Source organism: Wyeomyia smithii, chromosome 3 (genome assembly GCF_029784165.1).
Source record: "Wyeomyia smithii strain HCP4-BCI-WySm-NY-G18 chromosome 3, ASM2978416v1, whole genome shotgun sequence".
In the NCBI taxonomy this organism is placed as follows: Eukaryota; Metazoa; Arthropoda; class Insecta; order Diptera; family Culicidae; genus Wyeomyia; species Wyeomyia smithii.
Genome location: NC_073696.1, coordinates 181,871,514 through 181,898,469, shown reverse-complemented (window position 1 = coordinate 181,898,469; position 26,956 = coordinate 181,871,514). Strand labels below are relative to the sequence as shown.

General features: G+C 35.1%; 1 protein-coding gene across 1 annotated transcript in view; it reads left to right on the top strand.

The window, feature by feature from the left end:
* Positions 1–26,956, top strand: part of LOC129727087 (uncharacterized) — a 142,493-nt gene that overhangs the window by 40,038 nt on the left and 75,499 nt on the right. The gene's annotated exons all lie outside the window — the stretch shown is intronic.

Below are 26,956 nucleotides of genomic sequence, written 5' to 3'. Positions count from 1 at the left end.
GATTCCTATGTAAAATCGTCTGCTAAACACATTGGCGTGGTCAAAATCAAAATCGAAGAGGGGGTATTTTGAGGAAATTGCAAATTAAGTTTTGAATCGGAAAAAAATGCAATGTTGGCAACACTGCAGAAAAAAATTGATCACGTAGTTCGATTCTACATCTAAAACCCTTCAAAATCATATATCAATATCACCTGTAGCTCGTCAGGGTCCCGAGATATTCACCAAATGAAAAAGGTGTTTTGCTAAATTCGCAAAATTTGGAGGCAGTCCCATTGGCCGAGGGGTCCACCAATCGGTACAACACTTTGTACTTATAAGTTCCGGCTCGAAATACATCGACTCACAAATTTTGGTCGAAATCGGAGATGGTCGATGCATTTCCTCGGACACTTGACATGGAATGACCCATATTTGAACAAATTTTTCCAGAATGCAGCCTAAAATGATCGGGGTAATGCATAACAGCAGAAAATCGACACCATTTTGAATTTCAATGTTACGACTTCTGGCTTCTTGAAAACAGCCGAATATGGCCCAATATCGCCTAATATGGGTATTTCCGGAACCAGAATGATGTTCCGTGGCCAGAAATTTATTCTACACACTATTTTGAAATCCAATATGACGACTTCCGGTTTTTAGACAGTCGAAAATAACCGAAAACCACCCAACATTCGTATTTCCGGAACTAGAATGATGTACAGAAGCCAAAAATTGATGCCATTTTCAATCTACTCATTTATAGTAGGGTTTGCAATCCCGGGAAATAGCTTTTCCCGGGATTCCCGGATCCCGGGAACAGAAATATTGATTCCCGGGATTCCCGAGATCCGCGAAAAATTTTGTATGATTCACTATAGTTTCTTATGCAATATTGCAATAAAATGTGATACGTCAAATTGGTGCGACCTGAAATAAATCATTTAATAAAACTCAAAGTCAGTATAGTATTTCAACGTAAAAACCACCTTTGCATGGTAATTAGTAAGCCTTCAAATGCTCTAAGACTGACTTATTTTGAGTCGTATTAACCTGATTATTTAGTATTCTACCGTTTCCTTCCGGTTTGTCTCGGTCACAGAAAAACACCGAACGGCGAAATAACGAAATAACCTATTTAATTAACCAAAATTCTTCCTTGGAATCTTACGTTCTAAATGATATAAACTCCAAAAGGGTTTAAATATTGTTCTGTCAATGAAAGCTAGATTTGAGACGCAGTTTATTTAAAATAAATCACAATGACTTAGCAAATATATTGAAATGAAAAAAAAGCGAATAGGTTTGCTACCGCTTAAGTAAACAGTAAATATATACTGTAGTGCAAAATACATTTTGCCCAAGTCCGTACCAAATAAACAAATATTTAAAAATCGATCACGAATTTTTTATGTTCACTTGAAAATGTTTTTATTTCATTTGTTTTTTTTTTTTTCATGCGGATTGAGAATGAAATTTCAAACAGTTTTCTGTTACCTTTTACTGATAAACTTCATTTAAAATATCATTTTGCTAAAGAATCTGCCATTTCCCGGTTCCCGGGAATTCCCGGGAAATGCGATTTTTCATTCCCGTTTCCCGGGAAACCGATTCCCGGGAATATTGCAAACCCTAATTTATAGTTATTTTATTGGTGTTAGGCGAATGTTATTGACCTAAAAATGTTGATACAAGAGAATAATATCAGCGTACCCCCAAATACTGTGGTCCGATGGATTCAAATCAGGAGAGGATGCGGGCCATTCAGTGGTGCTGATGAAACACGGTAGATTTTCATCTGCGTGGCGCTAAATCTCGTTGAAAGCATAAATTGTCTTCTTTAAATAATTCCTTGGCACAAGCCAGCTAATAGTCTTTGATGACGTGTTGAAGATAGTACTCGGGAGCATTCTGGAATCATTCCACTCTTCTTTAATCGGCTAGAATATCACGAAGACATGCTGCATACACACATTGATCATTTTACTTGTTCAAAACAGTCGCCAACGTAAACTTCCTTGTATCGTTTGATGGCACTGCACACAAATAATCTGCTCAAACTCAGATGTGACAGCTTCCTTTTGATCTGTACGTTTCTAGCTCATTCTAGCAAGATACAAAATCTTTATTTATTCTCCACTTGATCCATTTTAATTTTCCTATGAAAAAAAAGAAACACTGCCTCCACCACTTACCACTTCCACTTGATTCAAGTGTGTGTATCACTTTCACGATGACACCCTGTAAGAAGTAACCTACTAACCAAACGGATCATGCTTCGAAACCTGAACCAACCAAAACCAATGTATTACAAACAATGATAACACTGATTGTGAAAAACGAAACAAAGTTCCCTTAAGCTCAAAAAGGTTGCTTCAAAAAGGTTATAGCTTTTTAACGGTTCCTGTGAATTTTGGTGCCCCTGGTGAATGCAAAAGTGCGTCAAAAGGCCGCAGAGTAATTGCTCACCAGGTTCGTCGCCTATACGTTGGCTTACAAGAACACTCATTCAAGTCTCTAAATAAGCTATCTTTACTAGGGGCACCAAAATTCACAAGAATGGTTGGCCCATGCCTCTGAGCAGCGCTTCGACTCGTACGAAAATGTACAGTTAAAAAGTGTAAAAAAAAACTTAAAAAAAAACCTACACAACGAGAACGGCTGATCGATTAAACAAAGGGAAATTGTGAGTAAACACGTGCTATAGAGACGCTGTAATTGTCGAAACTTGATGCAGCGACATCTATACTTCAAATTTGAAACACATAGGTAACTTCTACTAGTTTACAAAGCCTCGTAATAGAAAACAAAAACGATCTTTTTTCATTTAAATATATTTGCATCGCCAAAATAAACGAAAAATGTTATTTTGGAGCAAAAAAGTTGTTTGGTAAATATTGATTTAAACGAATTTTGAGTTTAGATCAGTACTTGGACGATGTAGATTTTGATTCTAGGATAGTTTAAGCATGATTTAAGCCAAAAAAAAGTACAAGAAAAATTTTTTTTGGTGGATATTACCTCTTAAGAAAATCCAGTTCTATGCTCTAGCCAAGACAACATCCTGGCCTACGCCAGGATGTTGTCTTTGCTAGAGCATAGAACGTAAGAGGCTAGAGCTGGCCTATTGATACTTCCGTTGTTGGAAAGGCTTAGCAAATATGATCAACATACGTTTTCTGAACACAAACATTTTACAACAATTGCTGACTTACAAATACTTCTGGCAACTTTCGCGACCAACGTTTATGTTTTTCATCATCGAAAGGTAAAGTTTTTTTCCTGTGTGGACTCATCACTGCGACCAGAGATTAGATCTATTGTGACATTGCCCAGGTGTTTTCTGTACTCCGCACTTCATATTATTGGCAGTATCACTATTGAAGTAAGTGATACGCTTATCATCCATATCCGTGCTTGTGTGTAAGTTTTTCCTTTCCGTTTCAAGCTTACTACTCTACTATATCGAGCCTCTGTCCCTCCTAACAATATCGCCTAGTTACAATTCCCTGGAGAGAACTTTCATACGTTACTCACACCAGTTTTATTATAATAGGGACTTATTTTTGTTAGAAGGAGAGTCAACAGGGGTACTGTAGAATTCAGATTGAAGGAAAGGTACTTGGTGGGAAGCCTGAGAATAAACCCATGCTAAAGTCCGTTGGCAACCAAATGGCCTGATTCTACTAAGATTCGAACCCACGACCACCCGCTTACCAAGGCGGACTCTGTAACCCCGCGGCTACGGAGCTCCCCAAAGGTAAAGTTACATATGGCATGAAAATGCCTCGCAGTACATTCCGCGGATAGGTGCAAGGACAGGATTATCCTCCGCAGTAAGAGAAGTCGAGGAGAACGTAATGTCCATCCGGGAAGCGTCTCTAAACATGTTATCAAAGCATTATCTAACATTTTTAGTTCAAAAAGGTTTCAAAACTATTCGAAAGCAAACTGATCAAAGTTACCCCAAGTAAGAAAAATTAAAACAATAATAATGTTCAAGATTTTCAAAGGGTTTTAAAAACTAACTTCTCAAGTTCTAAAGATGCCAGTACTGGTTCTAAAAATATGAAACCTGTAATTTCAGTTGTAAAATATATAAATACTCACGAAAAAGTGAATAAAAAATGATCAATGTTACCCCGATTTACGGTACTAATAAAAGGCAAATACAAGCGACATGAAACGTTTTCCTCTAATCAAACAAATATAAGGTGCTTCGCTTTAAATTTCGAAAAGATTACACAGATTTCGATTCTCCGAGTAATGTCTTCAAAAGTTTTATTTGTTTTAGAAAACGTAACTTTTATATCTTATTGAACTTTTTTTCTCTTATTCTATTGTTGAACATCGCCATCTTTATTATGAATGATATATTTGTCCTCTTTTCTAAGAACCTTTGTATACACAAGTTTAACTATATTGGAAACATTTTCAAATCATTGTAAATAACAAAACTGGTGATAATGAATCATGCTGAAAACCATAATATTTTTCTTTCTTTTAGGGTTCTCAATATTAAAAAAAGATTAAAACTGCATGTTTTGCAGTCTGCACGTTTGATCAGACAAAATGATTTCTACCATTCTTTCATGCTTTTCGTGTAACTTCCTGAGCTTCCATTATTTCCAACAGTGTAACATCGTTCCACTTGCCGGTGTTGTTATTGCTTCCCTGTAGGGGTGTGACACAATTTGAAATGCAACAAGACTCATTTCGTTCCACATGCTAGTGCTAATATTTGAACCCGATAAGAGGACTCATTCCGTTCCCAATCAGAAAGACAAAACAAAAAAGTAACAGAGGCTGTTAGTTTGTTATGTGAAAAACCTTTCAGATTGTGTTCTAATTTTGATCCCGTTAGGTGTTAAAATAACAGAAATCATAACAAAAAATATTCTGCTAATATCAATCCCATATCAAACTTTGTTACTAACGTATCAGTTTTCTAACAAAATTAGATAGCACATAGAACAGTACAATAACAACCATTGTTATAAACAACAGGTTTTGATAGAGACGCGAAAATTGTTCGATTTGTTTCATAACAACTTCATTTCAGGATTTGTTTTCATAACTCATTCAGATTCAATTTTGTTATCAAAAGCAAATGGGAAAATACAAAATCGTATCAAAATATGCTATTTGTATCTCCCGTTGATTGACTTTTGTAATTTTTTTCGACTTTTACAGGAAAGTGTGATAATTTTCATAAATTTCAAAGAGTTTGTTATATTTCTCTATTATTTCCTTGAAACATTCTTGAGCTACTAAGATTGATTTCACGGAATCGTTAAACATTGGAGAATGAAAATTATTTTACTTATACATTTGATGCTTAGAGTTTATCACAAGTCAAATCACATACACAACACACAAAGCGACAGAGATACTGCTGAGCCAGATCATGTGTCGGGAATAGGCGATGCATAGTCAGAAGGGGCAATGTCTACAGAATATGGCGGATGAGATGAGAAATTTCATTGTTGTGTTCCACATTGAACTGTGCAAAATCGGTGCACTGTACACTGGAAAGAGTTAGAACGAGATCCGATACACTGCACTATTGCACCTGTGGAAGCGAGGCATATTAATAATTTGAAATTTTAATAAAAAGCAAATACAAGCGTTTCATGTTTTCAAACAAATATGTAGAAGCTACTTAACTTTAAAATTCGAAAAGATTACAGCGATTTCAGTTCTCCAAGTAATCTCTACTGCAAATATATTTTTATTACAAATCGTGACCTTCCAATCCTCACCCAGCTTTTTTTTCTGTTGTTGAACGCCACTCCTCGAAAACACCAACTTCATTATCAAACTGATATCGCTTTCATAATGCGTATTATTTTTTTCATAACCTGTCATAGTTGTCGAACAGTTATCGCGATGTGAACAATGCAATGAATCGTGCCCTGTTGTTGTTTGACTGCTCTCCGTTACCTTCTTAAGCAAAGAATGGAAGCTTCAGCCTTTTATTCGCTCGTTCATCCCATCTACCCCTATATACTTGGAGGATTCGGCGAGCAATTCAGTTTTCATCTGGGAAAATGGGCAAGTTATATATTTAACGACAGTTGAACAATGGCTACGAAAGGCAGTCTAATGCAATCAGCAGACAAGCAGAAAATAACTTAAACCACGGAACTCGTATCCTCGCCAAGGTAAATGAACGCCATGATGTAATCGTGGAAATTTTACACCGAATCCGTAAAAAGTCAGACACGAGCATTTTTTTAGTACGGATTCTCATTCCATTTTTGCTGTAGTTCGCCATTTGCAAATGTTTTAATTGTAAACAGACGTTTTTTTTTTTTTGAAAAACTTTGCATCCGGGGACGAACAGAAATAATTAAAGATAAGATTTGCAGTATTTTGATTTCGAAATCCAAAACTTGTCAGTTACGAACCGTCAGATCCATTTAGTTGCAACAGTTCTATATTGACTTCAAGAGAGCGTCGTGTAATACATTGCAATTAATATATAAGGAATAAAATTTTTTTTTTGAAATTTGCAATTTTGTTCGAGGTTTAAGGTAAGTACTATGATAGAAACCTAATTTACCATTTTGTTAATTTAGACATTTTAAAAAGGATATGCGAAAAAAATTATCTGAGGCTTGAAGTAACCGAACGCTGTAACCCAAAACCCTGTTAAACTTTGTCAGAGTCGCTAGATTAGGGTAAAACATATACATTTAGAAAAGTCTGTAATTTTTTTTAAATTAAGCAATTTTTGAAATGGTTAAATGATAAAAATGGTTAGCAATTGAATGGGAAATAATTGTACCTTATTTCCCATCCAATTCCCAACCATTTTTATCATTTAATCATTTGAACATAAATTGAATCGTACCTTAATTTATCTAACGATTCCGACTTCATAAAAAGTAATTGTCCCCAGCAAACTTGTTCGGAAGGTCAAGGACTTTTGGATTGTGGACAATTTAGTGCGAAATTTTACCACTTCTTCGCAATTCTTCGTATTTTGAAGCTAAATCGTCTCACGATGCCGACCTCCTAGAAAGTTGCGATTTTTCGCAAGATTTTTTAGAAGGTCAAGAGCTTTCTGTTGGTGGACAGTTTGGTATATAATTTTGCAGCTACGTAGCGCTAGTGCGGACACGCAATTCTTCGTAATTTGACCTCAACTTATCCCGCGATTCAAACTTCGTAGAAAGTTGCGGTCTTAGGCAGGTGCCACCAGTGGTAAATGTCAACTTAGAAATATTTTACGACGTGGGTATTGCTGAATGATGGATGACACCGTTATTCACATAGCCTTTTTACGATCTAGTGGTATTTGAATTTTGCAACTGTTCAAGGATCACATCTTTTAAATTGCTTTAAAACAAATCGCAATAATTGATTTTTCCTTTTTTTTTGAAAATGTTGCTATATATTTATTTCAACTGATAATAAAATTTCAATTCATCATCTAGTGGTTTGCAGTAACTTTTTAACCATGTATATTCATTTTAGGTTCGACAAAAATATATATTTTCGCGGCTTCAGTCTATTTAATAAAAAGCATGATGTGAAATGATTTAAGTGTATTTTTTTTTTGCAGAGGAGACTTCAGAAAAGTTTTAAACCGTTAATTTAGGCAGGTTGTAAATATGCCTGGATTGCCCTTCCATTGATTACTAATCATCCAACTCCTTACAGCTACTGAAATCAGATATCTTGTAAAGGTAGAAAAACTGGAGTTATTTGATGGTATCGCACAGTTCTATTTCACTGGTAAGAGGATTAAATAAGGTTGTTTGAACAACACAAATTGATTTTCAGCTGCGTTCCGAGTTTAGTCGGTGTTCGCGATGTTTCGCCTTCCGGCAATCGTTCTATTTGATTGTCAGATGCTACGCCTCCATGATTTTACTGTACGAGTAACGACTTATATAGCTGCTGTAGCACTTCTCCCGAGCATTTTATCACTTCTTATAGTTTCGTGCACATTAAAATGATTTCTGTGAAAATATCTAAACTAAGCTCCTTCAATAAACTGAGAGAATAGTTATACTAATACATATCTTCGAAATGCGCAAAATTTTGTATTTATAGAAGCTTTGACTCAGTATAATAAATAACAGCATATGCTACCGTCATTCATCAAGTTTCAAGGATTAAAAAACGTTGCCTTTTTTATCAGGAAAATCGGTATTGATTAACTACGCTGGGTGTGCTTACAGCAACATTAATGATTGATGAAGGGATTGAGTTTTCTATCTGTCCTTACGCTTCTCATGGCACGAATTTTCCATCTCCCATTGTTGTTGCCATGGCAAGAACAACGGATGTAGTCAAATTTTACAGACTATATTGTTGAGACAAGCTTGAACTTCTTCGTAACAAGAAATTTCGGGTACGTGCCTGGCAAAAGCAAAAGGTTTTGAGATTGTTTGGTACGCTCTGTTTGGCTCATTCATAAAATTGTTCGAATTACCATAGACGACCAATGTTGCAGTAAAAGTGAAGACCTCACTGATATAAATTGCTGTGTTCGTGCCATATTGCTATGGCTATGCAAAGAAATATTGCCGATACCAAACCAAATTTTTCACCACACTTGATTCAGCTGGATAGCTGCCAACTTGCGTTTTTGAAATTCTATTCTTTTGGTTCTTCAATTCAGTAGAATTATAATTTTCATTCTCTCAAAATTTACGTTTAATATTTAGGTATAATATTTAGCGGTATAGCGGTGAGACCAAGCCTTTCTCATTAGAACTTTATTAATTGTTGCAATTAATTCGCACAAAAAATTATTCAACTTATAAAATGTGTGAAATTTGTCATATTATTTGTTAAGTGAGTTATTGATTTCGAACAATTTATTTCCGAGCTTGGCCGAGAACGTTAAGTATATCAACAAATATAAATCATGTTGAGGCCACATATTTTGTTCAAAACTGTTCAAACAGTCTTTAGATTACGTTTCATTCTATAACTATTGAACCACACCATGAATTAATATGAAATAAAATTCCTGTGAGTTTGAGAGACAACCTGTTGTCTGTCACTACTTTTGTCATACGAACAGGTTGTCTCTCAAACTAACAAAGAAATTTATTTCATGGATATTTAATAGGTATGTGGTTCAAAGTTATGAAATGAAACGTAATCCAGATACTGATGAAAATCAACTACTTTGAACAAAATATGTGGCCTCAACATAACTTAAATTTGTTGATATACTTAAAAAACTTTATAAGTTTATTCCAAATTACACATGAATAATGAACTATGATAATACAACATTGCGGCAATAACTAATTTTTTTTCGTCTGGATTCTTAATTATTAATAATGATCGATAGTTAATGTAATGAACTTTTGATATGGAATGTTTTGCCTCGGTGTGTATTTTAATGAAACATACTAAACTTAAGTATAGAAAAAACGTCATTTTTGACTAATTACCTATTGAGACTATAACTTTGAAATTTTTAGAAATTCCGCTCAAAGTAAAGTTGTAAATTATTGAATATTTTCTACCCTTCCTTTTGATAAAATCATTCGAATTATAGTAAACCAGTTAAAATTGCGCAATGCGAATGTAATACTAGTCCCAAACACCATACATCTGACTCATTTTGCAATTTTGTTGATTCGACCAATCACGGAGTGCAACTACGGGAATTCTACCTGAGCTAAGCTAAACCAACATTCGATAAAATCAATCAATTTTGCAAATAAAACACATCAGTTTCGTTAAAGAAAAAAAAAAACAATTTAATAATTAAAAATTTAATGTTTATATATTGCTTGCAATTGTGAGTGATGCTCTCTTACTCTTGTTAAGAAGAACTACACCACCATTCTTCCAGTAAGAAGATTGCTGCGCTGGCAAAGTTCTCTGACAAATACGTACGAAAGATGCAGAAACTTCAGGTGAACAATATTTTTGAACGAAATAATTAGGAGTAATAATTTTCAATAAGATTTTGTGATGTTCGTGATTTGTCCATGTTAAATGATTCACTGTCATATATTAACACGTATTGAAATACATTTTTCTTCTACAGGTCGGACTCGATTATCCAGATACTCGATTAATTGGAACTCGATTATCCGGAATTTCAGACTCAATTATCCGGAATGCTATTTTTGCTTTTTGTTATTATTTTTAATTCGAAATCTCACCTTTTTTTAAGGGGGGATTTGTTAGTAGCTTAAGTATTATAATAAATATTAGTAAGTAATGAGTATGTGTGTCCAAATGGTGACTTCTCAACACTGTTAAAAATTTGTAATTTTAATTGTTAGGATTTGTTTGCTTTCGCAATTAGGACTTATCGTTCGTAGGGATTTACACCGACTTGTCAGAAAGGGGGAAGTAAACTTATAACTAACTTAATTGCTAACTTATTGGCTATAAAGAGAGCTTATCGTAGCAATAGAGGATTGCAACGATTTTTGTCGAAAATTGTTAATAATTTTTTTTGACATAGCTTCTAATGGTTCAACACCAGTAAGTCTATGTAATTCGAGTGTACCAAACCAAGGAGGACGCTTCAAAATCATTTTCAGAATTTTATTCTGAATCCTTTGGAGCGTTTTCTTCCTTGTTGAACAGCAACTTGACCAGATCGGTACAGCATAAAGCATTGCTGGTCTAAAAATTTGTTTGTAAATCAAAAGTTTGTTCTTTAAACAAAGTTTAGAATTCCTGTTCATGAGAGGATACGAACATCTCGTATATTTAATGCACTTGGCTCTCAATGTGCTCTTTGAAAATAAGTTTTTTATCGTAAATTAGTCCCAAGAACTTAACCTTGTCAGACTAACTTAAAATGACCCCATTCATCTTGACAACGTGATTATTGTTTGGCTTAAGGAAAGAAGCCCTAGGCTTATGCGGAAAAATTATCATATGAGTTTTAGAAGCATTGGAAGAGATTTTCCACTTTTGCAAGTAGGAAGAAAAAATATCTAAACTTTTCTGCAATCGACTGCATATGACACGAAGGCTTTTTCCTTTTACGGAAATGCTTGTGTCATCGCAGAACAAAAATTTCACCTTTACTGTCCCTTCCGGCATATTTATTACCATTTATGCCTCTTTCGGCATGTTTGGAAAGTGTCCAAATTAAATTTAAGTAATCCATGTCTAATTTTTTTTGCTTCTTAAAATTCACCCCTTTTCTCCTCATAATTAATTTTTGGCAACGCCTCTGCACAAGTAAAATAACAAAAAGAAATATTTATTTTATGTTCGTTGATCACAAACTTAAATAATTTTTGCCTTTCTCTTAGAAAGGTATAGTAATCACTGAAAAAACTAAAGGTATTAAAGTGCTACAGAGAGTCGAATGTCGTATATCACTTGACTTAGTTCGACGAGCTGAGCATTTTCTGTATGTATGCATGTATGTGTGTATGTGTGTGTGCGTGTGTGTGCATGTGCAACTTTTTTTTCTCACTCACTTTTCTCAGAGATGGCTGGACTGATTTCCGTGAAATTAATTGCAAATGAAAGGTGTAGTTACCCCAAAGGTTGCTATTGAATTTCATTGTAATCGGACTTTTGGTTTAGAGGTTATGTATCAAAATGTAAAAATCACGAAACATAAATATCTCAGAAACTACACAACCGATTTTAACAAAACTAATGTCAAATGAACGGGCTATCTTCAGAACTCTTAGCTTATAAATTTCATAAAGATTAAACATGTGGTTCAAAAGTTATGTGAAGAAATGTTTTCCAGAGGCTGTTTAAACTCACTCACTTTTCTCAGAGATGGCTGGACCGATTTTCACAAAACTAGTCTTGAATGAAAGGCCTAGTTGTCCCATAGATTGCTTTTGAATTTCATTGCAATCGGTTTGTTACTTTGTCCGTTATTTATAAAAATGTCAAATCATGTTATAAAAGCAAAGCATATATCAAAAACTGCTTAAACTCACTTACTTTTCTCAGAAATGGCTAGACCGGTTTTCACGAAGTTAGTTGAAAATGAAAGGTCTAGTGTCCTCATAACACCCTATTGAACTTCATTGTAATCGGATTTTTAGTTTAGGCACCATGTATCAAAATGTGAAAATCACGAAATTTCATTATCTCAGAAACTACACAACCGATTTGAACAAAATTAATTTCAAATGAACGGGTTACCCTTTTTAGTTCGGCCCCGTTATGTTCTCTGCGATTGGGCCTTTATCTTATTACATTTAATTAGAATAAAAAAAAAAAAAGAACGGGTTACCCTTAAGTTTTGAATTTTATGAAAATTGAACTTGTGGTTCAGAGTTATGGAAAGAAACGTGTTCTGGAGACTATTTAATCTCACTCATATGGAAGTTCTTGTTGCCCCATAAGACCCTATTGATTTGTTTTGACAAACGGATTATTACTTTGTGTGTTATGTTTCAAAACGTGGAATCCAGCTATGAAAAGAAACATTTTCCGAAGACTACATAATCTCACTCACTTTTCTCAGAGATGGTTGAATCGATTTCCACAAAATTAGTGTCAAATGAAAGGTCTAGCTGCCTCATAACACCCTATTGAATTTTGCTGTAATCGGGTTGTAACTTCGTCTGTAGTGTACCGAAATGTGAAATTCACGAAACTTCATTATCTTAGAAACTACACAACTGATTAGAACAATATTGATATCAGATGAACGGACTAGTTAAGGGTTAACAGATGAAATATGATTGAACACGTGGTTCAAAGTTTGACTGCCCTATACGTTCCCTTTTCATTTAATTATAATCGAACTTTAGCAACCATTATGTATTAAATTGACAAAACAACGAAAGTCTATTATCTCAAGTATTACATGACTTGTTTGAACGTAAGTAGTGTCATACAAACGAGTCATCTCTCAAACTTACAAATAACAAACTTCATAAAAATTTGATATGTGGTTCAAAATTTTTGGAAAGAAAAGAAATTCAAAGACTATTCAAAACTATACTTGCTTTTATCAATATATATGGCCTCAACATGATTTCAATGTGGTATCGTACTATTTGAACGTTCCCGTTATCGCTCGTGATTAAATTGTTCGGAATTAAGAGTCATTTCTTTTATTTCGCTATTTCTTAAGCACTAACATTGCGTCAAATTTCATATTTTATACTTCAATTACAACATCAATATTATAGAACCCAAAGAGTGAATTTACCTTTATTGGATTCATATCAATCTATTTTTTCAAATAATAAGTTTGAATGAGAGAGGCTGAGTCCGACCGCTAGGTGGATTAATTTAGGTTTTTTGTGATTCGATTATCCGAAAAATTCGACTTTCCGAAGTAAAAAAAACACTAAGGTAAATCATACCGTATTTTATTAGTCCAACCTGTATACATTTTTTTGGTTGTTGTGGTGTTGGAAATCATGAATGTGAAAAAAAAATTATTTTCAGCTTCTCATCTCTCTACTAACTAGTTTTTTTTTCTGTACCTAATCCCTAACACATTTTCTCTCTCTTCATATAGTTTTCTCTCTGCTTTCTGATCTTTTTTCTTTAATTTTCCCTCCATTTTTTCTCTTTTCCTATCTCTATTTCCGTTTTTTATCTCTCTTTCTTTCTCTTTCTCTCTTTTTTATTCTCTCTCTTCTTACTCTTATTCTACTAACTACATCACCTCTTCTACCCTTCCTTCATTACAACCTGTCACTCTACCAACTATTCATTCACACCACTTTCTATTCCCAATCAACCATCAACTAAACTACCCATCTCCTCCATTCCCACTTCATTTTTGTAACTCTTTTTTACCTCTCCTCACATATGGATTTCAGAAGCTCTATGTATTCAGAATACCCTTAAAATGTCGTTCCACTCTGAATAGAAACCATTTTTTAAAGTATCAGGTACAAATGATGTGGAAAATCGACCTCTAAGGCATCATTTCCAGGCTCTAGGTGGTGTCTTGAGCTTCCCGCAAACTGCCGGTTGTCATCGAGGACTACAAAATGGCACACCCAACGCAAACGGGGAACATTTTATTACTTTAGGGCAATTTTTTATTACTTATTATGTCTTATGACTGCACATTATACCGAAGAGTAACAAACAAAAAGTAATAAAAATTATGACGGCCACACGCTTGTATGTGTTTCTGCAGGAGAACATACAGCCAAGCACCGCAATGCATGGGTTAGCAAGACTTCACTCGCTGCATTTGTATTGATGCAACGATTAGGTTCATTTTTGTCTCCCTTCATCCACACATAATCAGAATCTCAACCGTCAACCTCAAATGTCCAATTAGAAACACTTTCGTTTCGTCCCCCAATGTTAACTTGAAATGAAAATATGTAATACTGTCTGACCAGAGTTGCCGCAGTTGCGAATATTGTCTGGTTAGGCACGAGTATTGTATTTTCAAACAGGTGCAAATGAGTTTCCATGAACCAATGAGTATGTGTTTTAGATATCTTGCAGGAAAGCGAATGTTTTTGGTTTTCTTTAACGCAGTTCACAGATCGTGATGTCATTTCAAGACGCATTTCAAGTCTTTGAAATCATCAACGTTTGCATACTCTATGACGGGGAAAATGCTGCTTGGCAGCTCTTGCCATATTTGTTCTCTACTCCGTATGCGAACTAATACACGCACACCGGATGAATTGGAGATTGAAGAAACTTGTAACATGTGCAACATATGCGACGGTGTGTGATTTTTTTTGCTTGAGATGGAAAGGGAGCAGTTTTCGACAGAAAAAATCTTGCATGTGGTTGAAACGACCATTATTAGATAGTAGTACTCCCGTAACACGTGCTAAATATGTGGCAGTATGTGTTGTTACTTGACTGGGAAAGAATTTTATTGCCTTTAAAGTAATAGGTTTGTTACCCAAAAGGCAATTTTGCGCTTGGCAGCTCTTGTCATATTTTTTCGCTGCTCCGTATGCATACAACGAGCGAACTAATACACGCCCACCGGATGAATTGGAGATTGAAAAAACTTGTAACATGTGCAACTTATGCGACGGTGTGTGATTTTTTTTGACTTGAGGTGGAGAGGGAGCATTTTTCGACAGAAAAAAACGTTGCATGTGGTTGAAACGACCATTATTAGATAGCCGTACTCTCATAACACGTGCTAAATATATGACAGTATGTGTTGTTACTTGACTGGGGAAGAATTTTATTGCTTTTTAAGTAATGGATCTGTTACCTAAAAGGTAATTTTGCGCTATTGCTTCTAAAGTAATAAGGAAAAGTTTTGCGTGTATGGTTTTATAAAGCCTTGTACAAATAGGAAGTCGCGAATTGAATTTTCAATTGGCGTACGATATTAATTTTCTGTTTTGTTTTTAAGTCATGACTGCATCGGAAATGTGAATATATACTCATTTAACCAGCTTTCATGAAACCGGGAATTACCATCTTGGATCCTATTATGGCGTTGAACATAGATATTTTGTCTTTGGATGTCATAGCAGTATATAGTCGATTTCCACAGATTTACAGAAACCGGTACCACTATTTGGGAGATTCATGAATGTTTGACATGGTTTTATATTTACCCCCATAAGCCGTCCAGACGAGACTAGGGGCCAAAAGTGATGGATTGAAAAAGTTCTTATAATGTACGAACAATCCTAATTTTCAACCCCCTTCTTCTTTAATGATTGTCTGTCCCCCTTCCCAATACGTCTATGACTATCTTCTAGGTTAAATGAACTCGTATGCCAAGTTCGGTAAAAATCTGTTCTGGCATTCAAGAGTTATGCTGGAACCCGTCAGGTTCGGGTTGGGTTCGGGTTTGAAAATGTCGGGTTCAGGTCTAGCTTGGGTTTGAAAACCCGAAACCCCACTATATCAAAAAAGCATAGTTATAAGATAATGATGTCTAATATCATGCAACTGTAAAAATCACTAAAATGTTCTTACCATACGAGGTGCAAAGCTTCAGGGCAGGCTCAAATTGGTATAAAAAATCGACAAAAAATTCTCTGGTTCGGGTCGTGTTCGGGTTCTACAAAAATGAAGTTTTCAAGTTCGGGTTTGTTCAAAAATAAAAGATTTGGGCTTGGGTCGGGGTCGGGTTTGAATCGAAAAAAATACGGTTCAAACACGACCATCTGAGCGGGGGCCTAGTGTGGTTGGTAACGTCTCCGCCAACCACGCTCGACGCCTGGGTTCGAATCCCACCGCCGACATAGGTGTCGATGGTTGTGAGGTGGCGTGATCCACTCACAACCAACCCAACTGGTCTAGATTCAATCCTAGCCGACACCGGGAGATTTTCTGAGGCGAAAAATCTCTGGGATCACGCCTTCCATCGCATGAGGAAGTAAAGCCGTTGGCGCCGGTCCGTTAATAAACGGGTCGTGAGTTAGGGACCTGGGTGTGGAGTCGCCTCCCTGGGCGTCGGTAATTGGCCACAACAGTGGCGGAAATAGACCGACGGAAAATAAGCGAGAATAAAAAAAAAAAACACGACCATCTCTTGTACATAAAAACATACATACAAAACTTGTATTTTATATAAATTGATAGTTAGATAAATTGTGAAAAAAAAAACATCAGCCAATATAACAATCAATATTCAATTCTTTCTAGAAAGTGAACCAAAAGGTAAAAGAAAATAGGGGTTTTTTTATGATTCCAGTAGAATATTTTAGTGATCTGTTAGAATTGAGTATTTGATTGTCCTGCGAAATTATTAAAAATGAGGCATCTCGTATCATTAACCCTTCTCCTGCGGCTGATGCCGATGGAATTTCCAACCCGAAAAGACAGGTGGGTATCGGGAATCGTACTCTTGCCTTCCATCTTGGGCTACTGTGCTCTTTTCGACGGAACTTTACTGCCTATAATCGCATACCAATCCCATATGGATTTGCATCGTTTTCGAGTTAACTATCAGATTACATCTATTTCTTGCTTTACTAGCGATTAACGAGACAAAAAAGTATGCTTCATTTGAAAAATCAGAAAAAAATGTGAGGTCATGTGTGTCCCATCTTAAAAATAATCGCATATCACACCAAATGTTTTTTCTGAGTATGGCCATATATTTTCTTCAATTCATACAACAAATATTTGGTGCTGTTTTACAAGCTTTTTACTGTTAAAAAATCATCTAATAATTAACCCTCTATTGCCCAAATTAATTTTTGACGGACTTCGAAAAAATCACTATGAAGCTTTATGAACATTTTTTAAGTTCTTATTAAAGCTTCTTAGAGGTTCAACCAAAGACCGTCTAAAGGCGGCACTGGGCACTTGAGGGTTAATAAATGCAAGGTTGTTTCAAATAAATTCCACACAAAAGTAAATTTTAAGTAGACACTGAAATTGCAACTTTTTTTGAAACTTCGTTCCCGAAAATTGTTGTCAATCAGAGGAATAAGCCTTGAGCAATGCTGCTTCCTGTAAGGGGTTAATTTTCTGAGGATAATCTGCTCACTTGAAATGATCATTCAAGTTGAAATTGTCAGATCTCAGAAGAAATCGTTTTTAGTTGCTTAGCTAAAAACAGCTTGCATCTCTTTTCATCGTCGTCGTCTTCCGTCAAGTCACTGTTGTAATGAAATTGGAAGCTTCCCTTTCTCAATACCACTTTTCCAATATGTTAAATGCGAAACACTGAAGACTTAAGAGAGGAAATTATTCAGTAGCATATCCAAGACTTCAACCTTATATTTTGCTATTTCTGAGACGACCTTCGGGGTAAGGAATGGGTGGACGTCTCCGCCATTCTCCATGCAGCATAGAAGCTGTCTGCGGCCATAATCGTCCGCCCATATTCAAAACACTTGAGAAAAATATGACTACTCCTACACCGAGCGGTTGAAAGTTAGACTGGTATACGATTATTTTGCTACTAGATGGTCTAACTAATCGCATACCAGTCTCTTCCTTATTTTTCAATGTAACGAAAAGGGCAATTCTTTGATGAAGAGATTCCCAAGCAACAGTTGAAACATAATAAAAAAAAAGATTGTGATCATTTGTTGCACTAATGAAATTCTGAGGTTTTAAGAAACATTTTTTGTTACTACGATGAAAGAAACAAACAACAACTAAAGTTGCATCGCTGCTTAAAAAAACTTTACACCAACAACGTCATTCACGTGGTTGGATTTGTTGTTGAAACGTGTAAACGGCATTTGAAAACCTAACCTTCACTGAATAGATCTAGTGGGTGGAGCATATAGGTTGCCAACGTGATACAAAAAACACACAAAAATTCTTTTAAAAGTTGCTGTCATGTTCTAAAGCCATGTAACAGCAACTTTTGCTCGATCGTTCGCCTTATATTTGTTTTTGAGATGAGGTTATTTACTGCGTTGTAACTTTTGGGTACTTGGACTAGAAGTCGTCCAAAAAGTGTGGGTCTCTAAAACGAAATGTGATAAATTGCTTTGAATTTCATTATCACGCTGATCGCAAAACTGAGCCATGAACTTGCAAGTGTTTCTATAGCAAATGACGTAAATAGTACAAACGACAAAATTGAATAAAAATTGATAACTGGAGTTGAATCCGCAAATTTCTGGAAGTAATCAAAGATTAATCGCTATACAGACAATCTCTTTCCATTCTGACCATTTGCCATTTTACAATCTTACCACAACGCCATGAAGTTTCTATTGCGCCCTAGTTATCTTCGTAGCTGAAATTTTACCATGCAGCATTTACCATGTTGTAATCAAATTCCATGCATACACATTGCGTTTTCATTCTTGAAACCTGTGTTGAAACAACGAAAATGTTGCAATTAGCTCCACCTCCTGCGCTTTTTTTGTCATTGTATAAGAAACTGAGATGTAACTGCAACTTAATTTCGCATAAGAATTTGTTGCTGTGATGCACAAAGCTCATAACCGAAACAAATTTTGCTTCTTGGGTTATGATAAAGGTCTATTTCATTACCTTACGTCGAAAAAATAAGAATAACCCACCCCAAACAGGTGAAATACCTAAAACAAGAAAAATATCTTCAAGTGCTGTTTTCTCTATTGTCAAAACATATGAATATTCAAAGCATTAGAAAAACGAAAGCTTTAAAAGAAAGCCTGAGCGAAATATCATAATAATGTACTATCGATATTGATTCAATTGTGCTCATTACGGGAGTCACTTCACGGTGAAACATATTTCACTCTCACGCTCACTTCACTTTTTTAGACCTATTCCTGATTCCACCTCAAGTGAGGTGACAAAATTCACCTCCGTGAAGTGAGATTGCCAGTGAAGTGAAATTGAGAATAGGACAAGTGAAATCTGGGAGTTTTCCAGCTCAAAAATTTCTAAGTCCCGGGAAGTCGATTGAGCTGAAATTTCGTATGAGGACACTTTCTACAAGAGGAAACTTTTGAGCCCTACCGCTAAACGAAATTCGAAGGTCAATTTTTCCCTTACGTTCCATTGGCCGCAGCTCGAAAATTTGTAAGTTCCAGAAAGCCGATTTTTTTCAAGAAAAAAAAAGATTCGCCTTGTTACTGGAAAATAAATCCCATATATATCACCGCTAGATCACAAATCAATCGATTTTTAAACTTTCCTATCTTCGTGAAATCATTTCACCGTTCAAACTGGTCGTGAAATAATTCCACGCGAAACGTCGCTTTTTCCGTTTCCACTTCACTTATATGACACTCATAATAACCCAAATTTCACGGCAGATGTCACCTTGCGACGTTTTTCTTACTTACGTGAGTCCCGTATTAGGACTTCATTCACTTCACTCTGATTTCACCGTGAAGTGACTCCCATAATGAGCACCAATGTCTTCATTATATCCTAGCCTTCCTTCCGATGTTAACCTGTCGGAATAATTCTCGAAAAGAATGTACCTACCAATCTTTAACAAAATTGTCTGGCTCTTAATACTGGATCCCTGTTAACCTGACTGTCAGAATTACTCTTTAAAATAATGTCTCTTTGAAACAAAACAAATGTTCGTCTGGCTCATAATACTAGGAGCATTGGCCTATAATAAGAGAGTAAAAATAATAGTGGTAATCGGATGAGCATATCATTTTGTGAGTTTTGATTAAACAGGTTGTGCAAGGACGGAAATATATCTTCAACACTTTAATAAATTTCAATGTATTTACCACAAGTTAGTGAAAACACGAAGGTTTAAATGAGATTTTTTGATTTTTTATTGTTAAATTAAAATTACAATTTTGTATGTGACGTTTGTCTTTTTGTCGATTCTATCTAAAAATGCTGAATTCCATGCAGTGTTTTACACTGTACAGGATGTGGCAGAAAAAAATGCGAAAATTTATGGTATTCCATCAAATCCTATTTTCAACTACTTCGAACCATATCAAGGTTTCGAGTTCAGTTATCATTATTAGACTATTCCAAACAAATTTACTCGATGTGTCCTCTTTGTTTAGCATTGACATCCTCAAGATAACGCAGGAAGCAGAACATGCCTTTCGAACGCAGTCGACAACCAAGTGCGCCTTATGACAGACTTCAAAGTCTTCAAACTGAATGAGATGTACCTATTGCCTAATTGTGCTTCAACACTTTTTGGAAGCTATTTAGCTATTTTACCCACTCCGCAATGCAGTGGTGTTTCGTTATTTTATATGGAAAATAAAAGCATAACAGGCCCATATTGATGTTATTTATTTATAAATGTTTACTTTCTGAATGATGCAGCCAAAATTTATTATTGTTTTGTTAAGATTGTTATTGCATGTTGAAAAATAAAAAATGTCTGTTTTGAAGCTTATTTATCCCGTAGTTTTCTTGATTGGCAATGCTTCCCAAAAAGTGCGTTTTTCTGTAGTGATTTCTGGAAAAATTGCATTCAAGAACGCTGTTTTTCCTTCGCATCAATTTCTCACGGCCTTTCTTTTTACTTTTTCAACTGTTTTACTAAAATACCTTCCTTACACTTTTTCGGTGAACATTGGAGAGTTGGCTGTTCAATGCCGTAATATTATCTTTCAAAAGTAATGTATATACATGCATATGTAAAGGTAAACTAACACTTTATGCAAATGTTGTAATGTTCTGTTCTAGTTTTGTAATGTACTTCCGGTACAAACAAGACTGGCATTTATTAATGGTGTACCACAGACAAACAGACGTGCCACTCGATGACGATTTCAACGACCAGAAAAATAACGATAATTTTGAAATTTTGCTTAGTCGGCAATAATGCCGCTAGTATCGCTATAAGCAGGCGTGCACATTCATTACCAAAGACAAAAGCCATCAGTAATGCCGCTTGTGTTTATTTAAGCAAGCGTGCGCACCAATTATCAAAGACAAAAACCGTTTTACGCAAATGAGTTGGTAGGCAATAATCTCACATGGTGGCGCATGAGTGTAACGTTTCGAATAAGGACGCAGATTTTTCAGGATTTTTGTTCGAAAAGGCACGTCTGTTTGTCTGTGGGTGTACTATGAAACTTACAACGTTAACTCGAAAAAATCAAATGATTTCATGGTAACACGGCTCATACTAGTTAATTTGCCTTATTTTTTTTTCAAAACTCAAATTGATTTCACATGTTAATAAGACGATGATTCTGCCAATTTTTCATACAAATAGTCTTCAATAGTATTTTGAAAAAAAAATACAATAGTATTTTCAAGTCACTTGCGCTACTTTTGGTCAAAATAAAATAAAATACTAAGGAACTGACGTGAATTTATTTTGCAGTATGCACCTGTGAAAAATTTCTGAATAAAGCAACTTTTTTTAAAATTTTTACAAACAAAACATATTTAAAGTTAACTTGTGAAGGTAATGCAGTATTATCCTTGAAGAAAGATAAAGACCTCCATCTTTAAGGGACGCAACAAAAGAACGAAAGTCTAACATCGACGTCGCATTTTCTCGCTCTCCATGTTTTTTTCTTAAGAGAAAGTTATGCTTTTGTTAGTAGTCACTGTCAACAGAAATAAGTCATTAGTTAGTTTTTCAACAACAATCTCGATCAGAAAAAATATAAAAAATTTAACAAAAATTCGGTTCGATTATCCGCAAAATTCGGTTATCCGGACTGAAATTATCTCGGAATTTTTGTTGGCAAGACAATTCGTCAAGTAACTCTTATTTTAGCTATCTCTCTAGTGTTGCATTTAGTCGGCGTCATGAGATGGATGATGTTTAATTTGGTAATTTGGAAAATGAAGATTGGAAAATAAGATTCAACCAACCGACTCGATTTTTTGTGAACGATTTCGATTCTTTTAGTTTCGATTGAAGAGATTTGTATACTTAGTATGATTTTTTTGCCAACATTCGAACCGTTTACCAATTCTATCATAATTTACGTTTACGGTGTTACGTTTCTGCTGGTTATTAAAGTCTCCTTCAATTGAGATTTGAGCATATGACGTATCATGAGTTCATTTAATATTCATTTAGTCAATTAACGTATCATGTAATAATTAAGTTGAGAAAATATGTAATACACATGAAAAATTTACTGCCGGGTCTCGGTAGTTTATTGCCGAAAATGGCACCACTGAGTGTTCGGTTTAAAAAAAATGACAGTTGACACATTTTTTGTAAATCTTGGTTCACCTTACTGAAATTTCTGCACAAAATATCCGAAATATCGGTAATGATAGCTTGGTAATATTTTGTGCCGAAATTTCAGTTAGGTTGAACTGAGATTTATGAAAAAATATGACAGCTGTCGTTTTTTTAACAGAAAACTCAGTGGTGCCGGGTCTCGGCAATAAATTACCGAGACCCGGCAGCAAATTTCAGGCGTGTAATTTTTGAAAACGTTCAAATTGAAATTTGTTAATCTTTACTTGATGTAATAATCAAAATTTCAACCTTTCAACTACTTTGGCATACTTGTCTGTAAGGCTACGCGAAGTTTCAATGTTTCCGAAACTGAGCGGATTTTTTCTTGAAATTCTTCATAAAATAACTAAAATTTTTAAATTTTAGGCAAAGTTTTTCGTTGATTTATGTTGAAAAGGAGGTTTTCATATATTTAGAGTTTACTTAAGGCAAAGTAAAAATAAAAGTCGTAATCACCAGATTCTTCAAAGTTTCATATAGCCTTAAAAAACTTTTTAAGCAACTCATGACCTAGTTTAGTGTTTAAGACAGCTTAAAACTGGTTCAAAAAATGTGAGTTATTACTATTTATTGAGCAAACGTGAGCACAATTTCGATAAATTCCATGAAATTTCGAGAAACTGGAGACTTCGCGAAATTTCGCACACCATTTATTTGAGTAATTCTGCTAAGACCCGATTCCTTGAACTGACCGAGCCAGCATTGCCGTTACAGTGTAGCTTCTGAATTTTTAAAAAGCTTTTATCCGAAAAATAAATGCCTAGTATTTTATTATATATAAAACCGGTGTCAGTAACTGCGAGGTTAAAATACCCCTCACATCATCCGGTTTGCGTTTAATCCCGGCCAACAGCCACCACGGGAAAATTTTCTGATGCGCAAAATCTTTTGATTACGTTTTCCAGTACAAGGGGGAAATTACTGCCACCGTTAGTCAATGGGTAATAGGTGAACTCGCCTCCTCGGGCGTCGATGATTGAAATAACAGTTATATTGTATAATGCGATAGGAAATGATGTAGAAATACCAGTATACAAAATAAAATCATTCAACGTTCTGTTGAATTTTGCCACATTAATATGTTATTGATTACCTAGTCTAGTTATTTTTTTCTTCTTCTGCTTGACATAATCCCGAATCAAATTTTTTTGTTTGTAATCTTACTAGAACCCTTGTCATGTTTGAATATACATATCCACAGTTTGTTCACCAACCAATTAGGCAACAAGATGGAACAGACATCTGCATAATTATAAAACGGATCAAGTATATCGATGATAAAAATATTACACTGCAAAAGATCGTTATCGTGACGAGGGTATTGTTTCAAAGTTGTGACTGCAAAAACGTCAATCGGAAAAATGTTCGGGATTCTTTCAACCTTTTACCGGTTATTCAACCAATCTATTAACAAGCACACTGCGTAAAAAGAACTGAGATGCCTCTCTAGGCAATAAAGTTTTGCAAAAAAGCACAGCAATTTTACGTTTCTCTAATTAAATTAGTTTATCTCAACAATCCGAGAAAAATGTACTTATTAATTAAATAACTTATTGATCGTAAAAACCAGCACCCTCCATATCGCTCGTACAATTAATGAAAATCGTGCAGCTCGAATTTTAACACGTTCTAAGTAGCTCTATTATGGGCCACCAGTAAGCGGTATCACGCGCGAAAGTATTTACTACCCTGTGCCTATGTCGGCTCAGTTTCTCAAGCGCTTCCCGCGTCTTGCGCTGGCAGCGTAGAGCCGAGAGCTTTCGAGTGGAATGTTAATAATCTGCTGCCTTCCTGTATGCCGTAGGACTGCTAATCATTGCGAGTCTCTGTACGACGCGTAGACGCACGCAAGCAACAGAGTAAAAAACTTCCAGTTATTCATGCTTGCAGCTTCAGCTGCTCCCGAACGCTCTGCTGATTGTTCTGCTGGATTGTGGCAAGAACGCCATACCGAGAGGGAGCTTTTTGTATTATTTGTAGTTCAGCATTCGTTATAAATAAAACTGGTTTCCAAAGACGCATACTATGTGAGAAAATATACATAGCTCGAACGGAATGAAACCAACGAGTTGCTTAGTAAATCAGATTTTCTCGTGGTTATACGAGTATTCCTTCCAAAAGAATTTATCTGAGTGCTAGCTAGCGAAGGACAGGGAGAAATTTATCTTTTCCTTGGCCCGAACTAAACATCTTGTCGTGTGGATTTGTGTAAAACAGTAAGAGAACAAAGAGAAAAACACGGAAACGGAATACACAATGTGATACTCTCCACTTTCCATTACGTTACGAGAGGATCCGCCATCCGTTCTGTTCGGCGGTGCGTTTAGTAGCCTCGGAGTATGGTGTTGATAGTGTTTTGCAGATTGTTTTGCTAATGTATGGAAACGATTAACAATTTTGCAAAATAGTTTGTAATAAACAAAAATGAGATGTAATATATATGAATTCGTACGAGTTCTATGTTAACATGGGAAGTTTGAAAAAAAAAAATCTGTCATTATTTTATGTTGCATAACTTTGTGCCCTCGATTATTCGATTATATACCGAAGTTTACGGAGTCTACTGAAAAAACAAGTGTCCATTATCCAAGGGCTTGATTTGAAATGTTCTCCGTTGCACTTTTAGTTTCATAAACTATTTAAATTATAAATTTATAGAGTATTTAAAACTATTTTTTTAAACTTGAAAACCAAGCAAATATTCATTTTACATATTGCACAATGCAATGTACATTTTGCTCTCTAACCATTTAATATGTTTATGTGTTGAGTTGTTATGTTATGTATGTGTTTATTGGGAGGTAAAAACTTGCAGAATTTTTAATATCAAGATTAACATGCATTTTATAAAATGACTGTTAAAATACACCTAGGTCGAGTTTTATGATAAATTTAAACGAAAATGTGTCTGCAAAAACCGAGAATAAAATAGAGCATGTCGGATTAACAACTATTTCCTTCAAATTTGTCAACAAACAAAATTTGAAAAAATACTAATTATGACCAACTAATAATAAACCATCCAATGACAGCAGAGCAGTGCAAAACAAAACAAAAAAAGGAATGAAATTTATCGAGACAATTATTTTTGTCTTCAGATGCATTCCAATCCTTTAGAACCGGTCTTTTTTGTATTGTTTTTTTTTTCTTACAGACATATTATATTTCTTTTTTAACTAGAAATATTCGCTAAACTGTCGATCTTCATTACATAACCCAAAGTTTATCCCGAATCAACCCAATGATGCCAAATGGTATCATTTGACATGATACACATTTTTTGACTTCAAATTAAATTCAATATTTCCATCATTCGGCAATACTTTTATGAACACTAATAGACGCTTGACAAAAAAAAAACACGACAAGTTAGTTTATTTTGATAAGTGGACGCAGTAACTATCCAAAGTTAAATTAATAGGCACATACAATTTTTCTTGGACATGGAAACAGTACTGTTTTTGATGTTACTATAGTTACTAAAACTATTATATGTTTTCAGTACATGCCAAACTCGTGATATATTTTTTACTTCTCAAAAACGTTACGTTCCACACATAGCTTCAATTGTATCACGTGTAAAAATATTTCACGTGATGTTCGTAAACTGTGTATCTTACATTATACTTTAATGGAGCTGAGTGTTTAACGGCTTGGAATTCGTATGTACAAGTGTTGTATGAATACCCTGATTATTTTCGCAATGTCGCAGGAAATTGTGAAAAATCGGAAGAGTATATCTGTTCTATCAAAGACTCCGGTTGAAAAATTTCAAATCATGAAGGTCATAAAAATGTTCTTAACATTCCAATTCTTAGTTAATACGTCTTCCTCGATTTCTCATTTGATGTAGTATTGCTTATAGTTTTTTTTTTTGATAATTACAGTTTTACATTTGTTTCCATTATACTGCCGCGCATAGCATGTCAGTCCCACCTGCATTTTCAGCAAGCCGAGAAAAACGCGTTTTTATGTGATTTTATAACATTGCTATTTACGCGATGGGACAATATGTTTGGATGTTTGCCTGCAGTTTTTCAGAACAAAGTTGTTGAGCTCATCCATTGTTACGAAACTATGCATTGTTAGCTACCATACGCGTAATAACTCAATTTTACTGAAAATGCAAATGGGACTGACTTGCTATGCGCGGCAGTATAGGTCGGACTCGATTGTGCGGAGTTTTAGAAGAATATTTTACTCCGGATAATCGAGCCGATTTTATATGCTTACCTACGTCGCATATAGCGCAGAACACTGCATGAAATTCGGCATTTCTAAAAAGAATCGACAAAAAAAAAGGTAACAAATGTAAACAAAATCCGAAATTGGAAAAAACGATTACTCCAGATAATCGAACCATTTTCTATGCATGGTCAAGCCTCCGGATAATCGAATCCGACCATCTCAGTTATGTTTATTTTTAAAGCAGACTAGTAGCATTTTTTAGTGCTATTACTTTTTTGTTATAGCTCTTTATAT